General features: G+C 42.0%; 1 protein-coding gene across 2 annotated transcripts in view; it reads left to right on the top strand.

Moving 5' to 3' along the window:
• Nucleotides 1-14,644, top strand: part of LOC143930316 (cGMP-dependent protein kinase 2-like) — a 341,093-nt gene that overhangs the window by 80,227 nt on the left and 246,222 nt on the right. The gene's annotated exons all lie outside the window — the stretch shown is intronic.

The following is a 14,644-nucleotide window of genomic DNA, read 5'->3' as shown; positions in this document are numbered from 1 at the left end:
TGCATTGTTTTTTATACTTCGATTTTTTAGCAGGCTAGGATTTACTGGGTCTTCTGAGGTGCTACATAGATGCATTCCATATACACATTATTGAAAAAGATGTCCCCTCAAAAGTCCCAGTATATTCCTAACCTATTCAAGAAAGTTACTTTCTCTCTTAGTAAACCTGCTCTGCAAGGCACCGTACCCCCCTGTACATCTGCCCTACCTTTGTACCCCCTGCTCTTCTGCCCAACCACTATAATCCCCTGTTCATCTGTCCCACCAATGCACCTCCTTTTCACATCTGCCCCATCGCTGTACCCCCTGCTTTTCTGTACCACTGCTGAACCCCCTTCTCATCTGCCCCAACACTGAACCCTCCCTGCTCATCTTTCCTACCACTGTAACCCCCTTCTCATCAGGCCAAACACTGACCTCCCCTCTCTCATCTGTCTCGCCACTGTAACCCCCTGCTCATCTGCCCCATCACTGTGCCCCCATGCTTTTCTGTCCCACTGCTGAACCCCCTTCTCATCCCTCCCACCACTGTACCTCCTGCACATCTGTCTCACCACTGTAACCCCCCTTTTCTCATCTGACCCACCACTGTACCTCCCTGCACATCTGCTTCACCGCCGTATCCCCATGCTCTTCTGTCTCGCTACTAAATCATCTTCTCATCTGTCCTAACGCTGAACCCATCTGCTGATCTTTCCCACCACTGTAACCCACTTTCTCATCTGCCCCACTACGATAACCTGCTTTCTCATCTGCCCCACCATTGTACCTCCTGCACATCTGTCTCAACTCTGTACCCCCCTGCTCTTGAGACCCACCACTGTAACCCCCTGCTCATCTGTCCCACCAATACACCTCCTTTCACATCTACCCCAACACTGAGCCCCCTCGCTCATCTGTCCCACAACTGTAACCCGCCTACTGTTCTGTTCCACCACTGTACCTCCCTGCACATCTGCCCCAATGCTTTACCCTCCTGCTCTTCTGTCCCATCTCTAAATTCCTCCTGCTCATTTCTCCCACTGCTGTACCCTCCTGCTCATCTGCTTCATAATTGTACCCTCTTCTCATCTATGATATGCATGATATGCAGAGTGGTGAAAGGAATCAGAGATGAGTTACATCTTCCGGTCCTGGCACACTCATCCTGCTGATCCATCTCTCACATCTAGCTCACGTGCTTGTATGTGATGTATGTGATGTATGTGATGTCACATATAAGCATCTGGAATGGAGGCACAATGATGAGCTCAGGTCAGGGGCAGTTTCTGAAAGCAGTGGGCCTGTGTGCAGGATCAAAAGTTGGGCCCCTGCAGCTGAGAAAAAGTGCGGCACAAAAAAAATGTAATTGCGCTGAAACAGGGACCGCCCCCTAACAGAACTGCACCCAATATCTTCCCCATTACACAGCTACAGCAAAGTTAGAGAACCAAACAATGTTTCCCATGTTTTACAATGTGTGGGGGGCACAGTGCCTTCCCCTCAGTGCTGGTGCCACATGGGGAATTCTGAAATTGGAATGCATAAGTGTCTCACTCACACTTCCCTGTGCTGCTTTGCTGATGGGAAGGGAGTTGAGTGCTGGCAAAAGATGCTTCAAGTGCCCAATGCGGGACTTATGTCGGGGGTTGCCTACAATCCCATCATGTCTGGGCTAATCCGATAATTTTTCATCTAAAAAAGCTGAGGACCTAGAAATAGAACATGTTTCAAATCTGTCTGATGGAAAACCGTTCGTCTGTATGCTGGTCCGACGGACCAAATACGATGCAAGGGAAGCTATTGGCTACTGGCTATTGAACTTCCTTTTTTTCCTTCCTTTTTTAGTCCCGTCTTAACGTCATCACATTCAAAACGAACAGACTTTCGAACAGACTTAGTCCGTTCTTGTGTGGCCAAGTCCGTTTGTTCTGAAAGTCTGTCGGAACTCCACCGAAAGTCCATGGAGAAGACCGTCGGACCTAGTCTGTCGGAAAAAGTCTGGTTGTGTGCACGCTGCATTACAATTGTGGTCATTGGGGAGAATTACCCCCTTATGGATAGCTAAAAAGATCAATGATGTCAGTGGGAAGATATTTATAAAAATAATTGTGAAAAGGTAAAGTTTCCCCACTACATGTGGCATATGTTCTAACAAGACATTAGACCACTGTGATATGCATGTACATTGTATTGTGTTTTGAGTGATTGGGAGTTTTTTTTGTTTTTTTTTATGTAATGAGGGTTGATATACTAAAGGCACATAGACTGAGCACTTTGCAAGTGAAGTTGTTTCAGAGCTTAGAAAATAATGGGGAGCACTGCTGACTTCCATCATCGAATCACGTGCAAGGAAAAATGCTGTTTTTGTTTCCCCTCATGTGTTTTGGTATTCAATGTAAAGTTAAGCTTTACCTCATGTACTAAGCTTTGGAGCAATTTGCCTTAAGGTAGAACTATAGGCAAAACTTTTTTTTAAATTTTAGATAAAGTAAGGGAGGGTTATAACCCCTGTCAGTTTTTATTTTTATTTTTGCCATCTGTGTCTCCATTGGAAGATTTCCCCACTGGGAGTTTATTTTACTTTCACTTTCAATGATAATGGTAAATAGAGAGAGTGAATCTCCCTAAGCCCTTGTACACACGATTGGACATTCTGACAACCAAATCCGTTGGATTTTGTCCGACGGATTTTGTCTGAAACTGTTGCATACACACGGTCGGACAAAGCTTTCGGAAAATCTGATTGTGCAGAACGTAATGACGTAATTTTGTTATGATGGGACTACCTTCAGGCTAGTAGCCAATAGCTTCGGTCTAGGAATTTGATCTGAGCATGCGTGGCACTTTGTCCGATCGGAATTCTCTACACACAATCGGACAAAGTCCGATCGGAACATGTTTTCGGAAAATTTTATATCCCAGCTGGAAAACTTGGTCCGGCGGATACTCTGACGGAAACAGTCTGATGGAGCCCACACACGGTTGGATTATCCGACAACGTGGTCCTATCGGACATTGTCCATCGGAATATCCGATCGTGAGTACGTAAGGGCTTACAGGGACACAGAGAGCAACAAATGCCTGAAAGGTGTTGTAATCCACCTCCACTTTATCCAAAAGTTTAAAAAAAATCCTTTAGTTATTCTTTAAGTAAATCAACCTCAATAATTTCCATATTTCCATATTTAGGTTTCTATGCATTACTGTTGAGAGAACTGATCCAAAAGGGCAGAAACTGCTCAAAATTGCCTATTATATTTTTATATTCCTAAAATACCGCATGCCTGGACCACTTCTTAATTACTGCATGCATTTAATTATTTATTTCCTTCTGTGAATTGAGGTTAACACCTTTTCATGTGGTAATTACCACGTTTTTTGCGGTAGATATATACAGTATAGTGAATTGACCATTTCAGGATCGCATGCAATATTTACATGTCTTGGATCCAGACCCCTACATATCTCTTGCAAGTTACTTTTGTGAATAGAGCCCACTGTTTGGTATTTGGAGTATGTGGCTGTCAGAATACAATAGACTGGCAGGGAAGATTTGACCATCTGCTCAATTAATGTGGATGGAGAAATCTATTAGAACAAAAGAGATATTTTAGTGTATGGCCAGCTTTAAAATTATTCTTAATGATAAGATTAAAAAAAAAAAATGTGTGTAAAAATTTAAATCTACATTGGCCACTATCTTTCAGAAATTCAAAGCCTTCCCCACAATTCGATTTAGAGTGGGAATCTTTTCGCAAAAAGTCTTTCCCATCATTACATATAAAGTGTGAATCTCTCTGTAAAAAAAAAACAACCTGCAAAGCAACAATAGTAACAAAAATCAGGTGCTCTTAGGTGCATGCACATACATGCTAATTTCCGTTGAGCATCTTGGGACCTCTGAAACCCCAGGCATTGGAAATCCAAACTTTGCTTCCAAAAGTTTATGGTTGGCCCATTGCTTCAAAAGGCCTAATTGTTTGATATAAAGCATGCACATCATGTTAAAGTACCAATATCTATGTGCAGAAGGCATGATGGGGGCTAGATTGCCATCAACTTTGGGACGCAAAAGTGGTATCAGAGCATGGGCGGTGCTTGGCAGGTATTGTTTATTTAAATGTTTTCCAAAAGTTCAGGAAGTTCTGCGAAGTTTATGCTGATCTCCAAGTAAATCTGATGCCACTTCCCATTTTTTGGAAGTTTTGTGGAAAATTACTGTGCTAAACCAAATAAATTGTGAAAAAGCAGCTAACACTCAAACAGACAAAGTCTAAACAGAATAAAGAAAATACAGTGTAGCACTAAAAACAAAAATTATAGAACTGTAGTGTGCCTAGCCTATACAAAAATGTGATGATCAAAAACAGTGTTCACTGTGATGAAATGGTGGGAAAGGAAATTTGAAATAAAATGTCCATAAATTATACAGTGATAATTCTTCAATCAAAGTGATGATGGACAACATAAGATTGGCAGTGAAGTTATATAGATGAAAAACAATCCTCTGTCATGAGGAAATAGATGGGTACTCTTACCGGATGTGGTGGACCCACTCACCAGCAGTAGTGGGTCAATTGAGCTTATGTGGGTCGAATGCCTCACGATGTAGATTTAGGTGGAAGAGAGGTCAATTCTAGTAGGATACAACCGGGCTTCAGTGATGATAGTCCAGGCAAGATTTCTGAATCCTTGTAATTCTCCAGTGGTGACAACAAACCTCCACTCGATGTACCGACCCTCAGAAGGTCAGAAGGAGGCTCAACCAAACCGGGGAAGAAATGGAGAAAAAGGAAAAAGCTCTATATAGTGCAAGTCAAATCAGATGGGTTTATTTCAAATTACAGTACATCAAGGTTCAATGAGTACATAAAAAAGTGATCACAAATAAAATGTAAAATAGAATCAAAAGAGCAATATGGGGAGCAAGCGTAGCTACTCTTTTTTTGACATCTTCCAGAAGCTGAAGGATTTCTCAGAGCAACCTGCATATTAGGAAAGAGTGGAAGTAGGCAATCCTACTTACAGAAAGTAGGAGCAACCATTTTAACACCAAATTGACTAACCTACACCTGCATTTCCAACAGTTATCGATCTTTAAGTGTTAATATGTATTAAAATGTATTATTTAGTTGTTGTCATTACTGTAAAATAATATAGACCACAAGCTTGGTGCCTGCAGAGAAACATACTAACTGTGCTGCAGAACGTCTTAGGAATGTCTGCTGCAGCATTTTCTATTTAAGTTCCAGTGCTCATTTTGACTTAAGAACTACAGTGGTAGTCAAATATTGTAACAAAAACACTGAATATAAAATGTGCATATCTGGCTTACCTTATTTTCTATAGGCACTTATAGGCACCTGCACATAGTACCTTCATAATAAATATAGCCCTGGCCATCTTCATGTAATTTATGCTTTTTCTTTTGCTGTGCTACCTGATTATTCACCCTGTCAAGATTTTACATGTGCTGTTGTAAACATACAATGTACAGACAACCATTTGTTTTCTATAACTAAAGCTGCATCAAGACTAGTGATCTTTTCACATTTTTAAACTATTAAGAACTATAATGTCAAAATACTAAGGACAGTGAAGGTGTCTGAAGAAACAGCCCAGGCTTCAGAAACATTTATACTAATAACAGAATGTCCAACTGATACAGCATGACATTTCCCTGTGCGTCTTGCTGAGTGCCTTGTAAGCCTTTTGTTATTTTATTGCAGGCTTGACTCATCACTCATTTTTAAGATATAAAAATAGGAGTATTCTCTCCCCCGCTTCCTTCCATTAGGATAAAAACAATACCTTGTGGCTGCTCTGAGTGTCTAATATTTGGATGCTTTTTTGTTTTGTTTTTTTGTTTTATTTGTGAAACATTTTCTATGGAAAAGAGCAGCTATTTACAGCATTCATTGTAACAGAGGTTGGGCACAGAAGTTTGATCTTCTTCCTCTGCTTAGAAGGACGAACTGCAATAGACAACTGTGGATTTGAACCTAACCCTCAAAACTAAAAATTGTGATTATGCCATGGTTAATATGGTGGCATTGTGAGGTTGGAAAAATTTTTCTTTTTATCTACCTGGTTCTGATACTGCTAATTTAGAAGAAAGTAAAACAGATGGCAAGTGCGTCATCTGCCTATTTCCGATACATATTTTATTGACACCATATATAGTGATAGAAAATTATTTTCAGTAATAATCATGAAAACAAAAGATACACATGATTATAATGGCCAGAAATATAGTCAGTGAATATACAGTAGTAGTGTTCCACTATATTGGTGGCCTTGGCAGAGGATCCTCTTACATTGGTTGTCAATGAGAGAATAAATTGGTGGTCAGTGGGAGAATCCATTGGTGGAGAAGGACCCCTTCACAGCAGTGGTGGTCATTGGGAGAATATGTTAGTGGTCAGTGAAAGAAGGATTCCCTTACATTTGTGGTCCCTTACATTTGTGGTCAGTGTGAAGAAGACCACACTATGTTGGGTGTAAGTGGAAGAGGCCCCCACCTTACAGAAGGACCTCACTACATTGCTGATCAATGCATAACACTGACCAAAAATGTGAGGGGCATATTTCCCTCTGACCACTACTGGGCATTATACTAAAATTAAAGGGAAGAATACCCCTTACCTTGGTGATGAGTGTGATGAATGCCTCTTAGCCCTTGTACACACGGTCGGACATTCCGACGGAAAATGTCTGATCGGACCATGTTGTCAGATAATCCGACTATGTGTGGGCTCCATCAGACTGTTTCCATTGGAATATCCGACAGACAAAGTTTTAGAGCTGGGCTATAAAACTTTCCGACAACATGATCCGATCGGACTTTGTCTGACTGTGTGTAGAGAATTCCGATCGGACAAAGTGCCACGCATGCTCAGATCAAATTCCTAGACCAAAGCTATTGGCTACTAGCCTGAACGTAGTCCCGTCGTAACGAAATAACGTCATCACGTTCTGAACGATCGGATTTTCCGACAACTTTGTCCGACCGTGTGTATGCAACAGTTTCGGACAAAATCTGTCGGACAAAATCCAAAGGATTTGTTTGTCGGTATGTATAAAAAAAAAAACTGGTTTCATCTGCTTCCACATCATTGGCTGTGCCAAGTGATGTTTGTGTAAGAACTATGCAAATATCATCAGAAAGGAAATTATTCCACCACTGCCTTGCTGCTGAAAGAACCTCTAGCAGCCTTAGGAAGTAACCTAGGCTTCCACAGAACCCTGGTTGAGAGATGATGCATTAAATAACAAATCCATGTTTTTTTTTAAATTTTGGATAGAGTAAAAAAAATAAAATTTTGTCAACGATTCAGTTGCGGAGATTGTCCCTGTGATGCCCATCCAAGAAATGGAGGGTGCAGTTATCACCAGGTCAGAAGGCACAAACAGCATTAAAAAAAAAGCTGTCAAGAGTTTCAACCCTTCTCTTTCCCACTGTAAATCTATTTTGTGTGTACTTGTTAGAGTCATTTACTATTGCGCCTATCCAATCTATACAATACAGACACCCTTTCTGCTCTATGAAAAATACAATAAAACATTAGTTAGTTTGGCTTTAGTTAGGTTTTAATTGTGATAACTAATTACTGAACTATACTGATTATAGCCAGGGATGAAATTTATAGTAAGAACTGCACCAATCTACCATTTTATGTGACTCACTATGCTTACAAATCAGATATTAAGTGGATTTCTAGGTTTCCCATTCGGCAATGTGTGTATATTTTCATCCTGTAAAGAGGCTATTATTGGTAAAACACGTGTCTTGCTTTATATACCCTTTTCAAATGTACAGTATATATGTTTGCTGTGACTAGGTCTATGTAAATATTCTTTAAAGACACGAGTATGACCCATCTAAATACAATTATTCTACAGAGCTTTATTCTTACTTTATGGTTTTAATAAACATAGACTAATTTATAATATATTTATCTAGTAAAACCATCAGAGTTATGTTCAGAAACAGAAATAATATCTGAATGCAAAGGGTAAAACTGATGGCTTGTCAACATATTCTGGCTTATTGCAGCCAAGAAAAAAAATATATTAGTGTTGGAGGGAGATCAATATTGTTTCAAAGGCAAAGGCAGGCATTGGAGTGTCTGACAAGCTGAAACAGTGATATGAGAAATAATATTTTCACTGCTGTACCTAGCAAGGTTCATGACAGACGGTCTGTTTGGCTTCTTTTTGGCATTCCTGGAAGGTGCATCCAGGTCTTCATGCTTTCCATAGCAGAAGAACTCCCTAGCTCATAAAGCATTTATAATACTGAAGCATTTCTGCAAGCTAACAAAGAAATAAGATGCTTTTGATTTGTTGGCTTAAAGCAGTGATGATCAACTTAAAAGTTATAAAGGGCCTCATATTGTGGCCCTTGAAACTTCCAGAGGGGCGCACAATACAAGCTTGTTTCATGTTTTGAGGTGCATTGCATTGAATGGATGAATAGACTGTAATGTACCTCAACAACAAAAAATGTTGGTCCTGCTGCATTGTTTGCAATGTACTGCAAAGCACATTGTATTGAAACTTGGAGTAAATTTTGGTGTCAGTGGCCACAATAAAAAACTTCTGCATTGGTGTTAGTGACCACATTAATAACTCCCAGCATTGATGTCAGTGCCAATAAAATGGCCCAAAAAAAAAATCAAGATTGATGTCAGTGACCCCCAGCATTGGTGGTAGTGACTGCAGCAACAACCCTCAGCACTGGTGTTAGTGGCCATAAAAATCCCTCGATATGGATGTTAGTGACCACTATAATAACACCTAGTGTAGGTGTTAATGTCTGCAATAATAACAATATTGGTGTCAGTGGATGCAGTAATAACCCACAGCACTGGTGTCAGTGAATGCAATAATAACCCTCAGAATTGGTGTCAGTGGATACAATATTAACCCCCAGCACTGGTGTCAGTGACCGCAATAATAACCCCAAGCTTCAATGTTAGCAGACATAATAATAACCCACAGTATTGGTGACAGTTACCAAAAATAATAACCCCCAGCATTGGTGTCAGTGGATGCAATAATAGCTCATATGATTGGTGTTTATGGATGCAATAAAAAGCCCCAGCATTGGTATCTGTGGATGTAATAATAACCCCCAGAATTGGTGTCAGTGGATGCAGTAATAACCCCCAGCACTGGTGTCAGTGACCATAATAATAAACCCCAGCAATGATGTCAGTGACCGCAATAATAACCCCCAGCACCGGTGTCAGGGATGCCAATAATAACACAGAGCATTAGTGGCAGTACAATTAAACCCCCCTACATTGGGGGGTGCAGTGCCATTTGACCCCCCCATCAGTGGTCTTTAGGGATGAGCCGAACACCCCCCGGTTCGGTTCGCACCAGAACTTTCGAACGGACCCCAAATTCGTACGAACTTTAGAACCCCATTGAAATCTATGGGACTCGAACGTTCGAAAGTAAAAGTGCTAATTTTAATGGCTAATATGCAAGATACTGTCCTAAAAAGGGTTTGGGGACCTGGCTCCTGCCCCAGGGGACATGGGTCAATGCCTAAAATGTTTTTAAAAATGGCCGTTTTGGCGGGAGCACTGATTTTAATGACGATTAAAGTGAAAAAAAAGTGAAATATTCCTTTAAATATGGTGCCTGGGGGGTGTATGTAGTATGCCTATGAAGTGCCACTTGTTTCCCGTGTTTAGAACAGTCCCTGCACAAAATGACATTAAACGGAAATAACATCATTTAAAACTGCTTGCGGTTTTAATGTTATATCTGGTTCCTGCAATATGGTTGAAAGTCATTGAGAAAAATGGCATGGGTAGCCCTCCCTGCCCATTACCAGCCCCTTTGGGTCTTGTACGCATATTAAGGGGAACCCCATACCCATATTAAAAAAAGGAAATGCGTGTGGCCCCCAGGCCCTATATACTCAGAACAGCAGTATACAGGCGGTGCAAACAAGACAGGGACTGTGTAGGTTTGTTGTGTTAAGTTGAATCTGTTTGTAATTTTCAACTGGTACATTTTTAAAGTGTAGCTCCAGTCAAAAAAACTATTTTTAAGCTTTTTGGAAAACATAGGGAAGGGTTATCACCCCTGTATAATTTGTTTTGTCGTCCATCTTTTTTCATCTCACTTGCTGTTGTCTCCTTCCGTTTGCAAGTAGGAGATGTTTGTAAGTTGGATGTTTGAAAGTAGGGGCCTGCCCTATATGCTCTGCAGAAATGGCGGAACAAGGTGTTGGTTTTGCCACAACATTGTAAGCCCTGAAAGTGACTCTTGGTGGGCGCTGGAGCACACTGCTGTGAACGATTATATCAAGAATTGTAATTACATGCCATTGTTGAACAGTGGTAGAAAAATTGACCATTGGTGGTTGTGGTGCTGGTGCCACAACACTATAAGTCCTCACAGTTACTCTGGGTGGGCACAGGAACGGGCTCTCCTGTGAAATATTATATCAAGAATTGTAATTACATGTCCCTGTTAAACAGGGGCAGAAAAATTGGGCCTTAGGCACTGGTGCTGGTGCCACGACACTGCAACCTCTCCCATATACTCTAGTTTTATTGCAGGAATTAGCCCTGCTGCAAAGCATTGCATCAAAAATTGTAATTAAACGCCCCTGTTAAACAGGGGCAGAAAAATTGGGCCTTAGGCACTGGTGCTGGTGCCACGACACTGCAACCTCTCCCATATACTCTAGTTTTATTGCAGGAATTAGCCCTGCTGCAAAGCATTGTATCAAAAATTGTAATTAAATGCCCCTGTTAAACAGGGGCAGAAGAATTGGGCATTAGGCACTGGTGCTGGTGCCACCACACTGCAACCTCTCCCATATACTCTAGTTTTATTGCAGGAATTAGCCCTGCTGCAAAGCATTGCATCAAAAATTGTAATTAAACGCCCCTGTTAAACAGGGGCAGAAAAATTGGGCTGATGGCATCACCACGAACCAGAAATGTTCTTCCAACATATCAGCGGAGGAGGAAGAGGATAGACAATCAACATAACAGGACAGTCACTCAGCATCAGCATAGGCAGTCTTGAAGGGATGTGATATTTCAAAAAAAAATCTTCGGTTACATCAGCTTCAGGTGCTTGGTAGCTGTGGGTGATCCAAGACTGATTCATCTTGATGAAGGTCAGTCGATCAACTAATTCGGTGGACAGGCGCACCCTGTGATCGGTAACAAAGCCACCAGCAGCACTGAAGGTGCGTTCCGAAAGAACGCTGGATGCAGGACAGGCCAGTAGCTCAATTGCATACTGTGCAAGCTCTGGCCAGTGATCCATCCTCAAGACCCAGTAAGCCAGAGGATTTTCGGTGGGAAAGGTGTCCAAGTCTGACCTTGCCCCTAGGTATTCCTGCACCATGTAAATCAGATGCTGGCGATGGTTGCGATCATAAAACCGATCATACCTTGGGGCTGCGGACTAAAAAATTGTCTGAAAGCATCAGTCAGACGGCCACCTTCTCCACCGCTCCTTCTGACCGATGCCTCAGCAACACGTTGTCCAGGACCAGAAGTTTGTAACCTCCCAGTCTCTGGGAACGCGTTGCACAGACCTTTCTGCAAGGCCTCCCAGAGATGTCTCATCCTCTGCTCCCTCTGCGATGGCAAGATAAGGTCGGCAACCTTACCCTTGTACCGTGGATCAAGGAGAGTGGCCAGCCAGTAATGGTCCCTCTCCTTGATCCAAAGAATACGAGGATCCTTCCGCAGGCTTTGCAGGATCAGGGAGGCCATGCAGCGTAGGTTAGCTGAGGCATTCGGTCCGGAGTCCTCTGGGTCACTAAGGACAACATGATCCGCAGCTACCTCCCCCCAGCCATGTACAAGTCCACGTGTTTCTTGGGACTGTAAATCATCCCTACAAGACTGCTGCTGCTGATGCTGAGTGCCAGCCTCCACCTCCATGCTGACACAATCATCCTCCTCCTCCTCTTCCTCCTCCTCATCCTCTTCCTGTGTGATGGGTGGCACAGCAGGAACACTGTCTGGAAAAAGGGGGCCTTGAGAGGCAAGGAAGTCCTCCTCTTCCTGCCTCTGTTCTGCCTCAAGTGCCCTGTCCATTATTCCACGCAGCGTATGCTCCAAGAGGTGGACAAGAGGTACAGTGTCACTGATGCATGCACTGTCACTGCTCACCATCCTTGTGGCCTCCTCAAATGGTGACAGGACAGTGCATGCATCCCTGATCATGCCCCACTGGCGTGGTGAGAAAAAAACCGAGCTCCCATGACCCTGTCCTGGTGCCGTAGTCACACAGGTACTCATTGATGGCCCTCTGCTGCGTGTGCAGCCGCTGCAGCATGGCCAACGTTGAGTTCCACCTGGTGGGCATGTCACATATAAGGCGGTTCTTGGGCAGGTTCAACTCCTTTTGGAGCTCAGCCAGCCGAGCACAGGCATTAAATGATCGGCGGAAATGCACACAGACTTTCCTGGCCTGCTTCAGGACATCCTGTAAGCCGGGGTACCTGCCCAAGAACCGCTGCACCACCAGGTTAAGGACGTGAGCTACGTGATTTTACGTGATTTTACCACGTTTTTGCCGCAATGTAGACGTGCTTTTGCTGCGATTTTGTACAGGTCAAAAGGTCACCAATGTAAAAAGCAGAAAAATGCTCAAATCTGCCTAAAACAGAACTTGTTTGAGCTTCTGGCGTTTTGGAGCTTCTGGCTTCAGGCATTTTGGAATGGAGATGTGAACCACCTCCATAGAGAATAATTGATCTTTTTCCCCTCCAGCATTTTGTAGCTTCAGGTTTCGAGCTACAAAATGTGTGAATAGGTCCTAAATGAAGATCCTAGCTCTGGTGACCCCGGTGACAACCTGGGATTCCCTCACTTTGTTTTTGTTTTTTGTATTTGACTTCTTACTTTGGCTATGGGACAGAAAGTGACGAGCAATCTCCTGACAGTGGTGATAACCCTCCCTTACTCTACACAAAATTAAAGAAAAGTGGGCTTTAGTTCTACTTTAAGCCAAAAGCATACTAGCTGCCAGGTGACTGTCAACATTTGCATTTTTATATTTATTGAATTCATTTGTCTTTATATAATAAATATTCTTTAATATTTTTATTATTTCCTCATTTCTAATGTCTATAGCCATCATTAGGCTTAGTTTACACAGGTGTCAGCACTCTACATGGAATCTTTAAGGCTTATGAATGCTGCCCAATCTCAGGTGCTAAAATGTGTATTGAGCTGAGTTGTTCAATACCCACAAGCACTTAGTGAAGCCTTTTGTTTTGTTGTGCACTCAATGAAATGATGCCTGTAGCATCTGAAATGCTCTTACTCTGCTGCCCTCCCCTTCCTGTCAATACACTGACTGAATTGAAACCTGTGAGTCAGAAAAGCATTGATGCTTCAGCCAGTGTAGAAGATTTAAAACTCAAGAGCACATGTGTGCACCCAGCCATGGACCTTCAAAGAAACAGTTGAGAGATTTTTGCACTAATCTCTAGGGTAAAATAGGCTATTAGGCAAAAATTCCAAAGCTTAATAGTTTTTACCCTAAAAGACCTCTGGGAAGAGCATCTATTGGGCTAAGACCCCAAAAAGCATATCATTAGATGTTCACTATTGGTAAAGTCACATCCATCAAACAAAAATCATTTAAAGCAGTATTGAACTTAAAAGCTAACATTTATTATATTGCAGCTTACTAATTCTAATGCCCCGTACACACGAGCGTATTTTCCATCGGAAAAAACTTGGATGGTTTTTCCGACGGAATTCCGCTCAAGCTTGGCTTGCATACACACAGTCACACAAAAGTATTCTGAACTTTCGACCGTCAAGAATGCGGTGACATACAACACTATGACGAGCCAAGAAAATGAAGTTCAATGCTTCTGAGCATGCGTCAAATTTTTTCCAAGCATGCATAGGAATATTTCATGTTGGAATTTGTACAGACGATCGGAATTTCCGATCGGAACTTTTTCCAACCGAAAAATAGAGAACATGCTCTTAATCTTTTGCTGGCCGAAATTCCGCCAGAAAAAGTCAGAGCATACACATGATCTCTTTTTCCGACCAACAGCTCTCATTGGACTTTTGCTGGCGGAAATTCCGATCGTGTGTATGGGGTTTGAGACATGCTAAATGGATTCATTTCCTTTTTAGGCTTTCTTTCTTCTGTTTCTTCTGTTTTCATCTGGTGATCCAGCCATCAACTCACAAGCTCAAGCTCTCCAGCAGAATGCCTCAGTTTACATGGTTGAACAAAAAAAATATCACTGGCAAAACCTTTATCCCAAAAGGAAAAAAAACAGTTTGCTGTAGCTGATTATAAAGTATTTTCTGGAGTCTGGCTTCAGTTTGTTAGTGTCTAAATCTGCTAATATGTTTAACACTACCTCCCCCAGACTGACAATGTTGCTGTTTGCTGTGCCTCCTATTCTAATTCCTCCAGAACTGCATCTCACTAATACAGGAGGTGTGTTACTGGCCAGATCACCGGGTGAAAACAAAGGGGTAAAAAGCCAAAGAAAAGAAGACTAATGCACACACCACATCTAATAAATTGTTTTGGGGTTTAATACCACTTTAAGGTCTGCCGGAAATGAAGCAGAACTTTAACATGATAGGCAATGCATGCCTATATAAATCTATTCCTATGAGTTTATATTGTT

The sequence above is a fragment of the Lithobates pipiens genome, unplaced genomic scaffold, assembly GCF_037356315.1.
Source record: "Lithobates pipiens isolate NorthernLeopardFrog02 unplaced genomic scaffold, aLitPip1_a1.2 Scaffold_25, whole genome shotgun sequence".
In the NCBI taxonomy this organism is placed as follows: Eukaryota; Metazoa; Chordata; class Amphibia; order Anura; family Ranidae; genus Lithobates; species Lithobates pipiens.
This window is presented reverse-complemented; position numbering and strand designations above follow the sequence as displayed.